This window comes from Schistocerca piceifrons, chromosome 7, assembly GCF_021461385.2.
Source record: "Schistocerca piceifrons isolate TAMUIC-IGC-003096 chromosome 7, iqSchPice1.1, whole genome shotgun sequence".
Classification (NCBI taxonomy): Eukaryota; Metazoa; Arthropoda; class Insecta; order Orthoptera; family Acrididae; genus Schistocerca; species Schistocerca piceifrons.
Window position 1 is genome coordinate 190,787,897 of NC_060144.1, and position 1,560 is coordinate 190,789,456.

Genomic DNA, 1,560 nt, shown 5'->3' on the forward strand with positions numbered 1-1,560 from the left:
GCTCTGCATATATTGGCCAGATGACAAGAACTGTCCATGAACGATGTATAGAACATGAAAGATACACCCGTCTGCGGCAACCGTCAAAATCGGCAGTAGCAGAGCACTGTATTTCATTGGGACATTCAATGGAATACAATGGAACAAAAATTTTAGCCCCGGTTTCCGGTTTTTGGGATTCCATAATCAAGGAATCAGTGGAAATACGTCTTGCCGATAATCATAAATCGTGACAACGGCTTTCAGCTGCATAAAAATTGGAATCCTGTTATTAAAATTATACAATCACAGTGGAATCGACAGTGTCATTCGATACTCAGAATCGACAGTGTCATTCGATACTCAATGACTAGATGAACCTTTATTTTCACCATCGAGGGCAGCACGTACAACTCGGCTATGCCACGCATGTCAACACCTGACGCATGCGCTGTAGGATGCCAGTACATTTCACATGCGCGAGATTCAGCATAAATACTGCGACTGCACCTGGGCTCTTCAGTAGTTGTGTACTCATCTGATGATGGCCGGACGTATCTGGGCCGAAATATCGTGGCAGAATGTCGACGGGATCCAGCTGCATACCCGGAAATTGTTAGAAGCACCTGGCACATAACTCCCAGTAAACTTCAATCAGTCGTTACAACACATATAATAAAAAAAATAGTTAATGGAATTTAAGTTCAGGTATTAAACATAAATCACAATTTTTATATGCTGCACTGTTCATGTTTTACTTTTTACTTATACACACATGTGTTGTGACTCGCCAATCTTTCAAAGTGCCGCCGCGCAGTTACACGCGTCCTCTACATGTGGCACTGTCTGCCAGCCATGCAGCAGCAGCGCCACCTAAGTGGCCAGCCAGCCAGCGGCCGCTAGAGGGTTGTTTTGGGGAAGGAGACCAGACAGCGAGGTCATCGGTCTCATCGGATTAGGGAAGGACGGGGAAGGTAGTCGGCCATGCCCTTTGAAAGGGACCATCCAGGCATGTGCCTGGAGCGATTTAGCGAAATCACGGAAAACCTAAATCAGGATGGCCGGATGTGGCTGCTAGACTCGGACTCAGTGATGATTTGACTGTTAAAGTGTACATCCGTCTTACTTTGTTTACTTGATCTGTGACTTTCATGTATTGCATTGTCCTTGAAATATAGTTGTTCAACTTCAAGTTGTAACAACATGATACAAAGTAGCTTGATAAAACAATAAATTTACTGCCAGGGAGGGATGTTTGTAAAATACTCTTTGGGCTCTGCAGCATAGAACACCTTCAGTTCCTGCAGATCACAATACTTTTCCTTGGGAATGAGGCAGCAGTCCTGAAACATTGAACATGTGATCTCCTATTATCATGCCATCTCAAAAGCTTTATTATTATAAAACAGGAACTGCTATTTAATACAATGATTCATACAATGTAGTTTAAGTAAATTATTTGTGAATAAATTCTAACTCATGAGATCCAAGATTGATTGTGAGTGTCACAGTGTGTGATAAGCCTTGGATGATCAAGTTTTATTCACCTCCTTAATAATTCTGGATGAAAAAAGGCATATT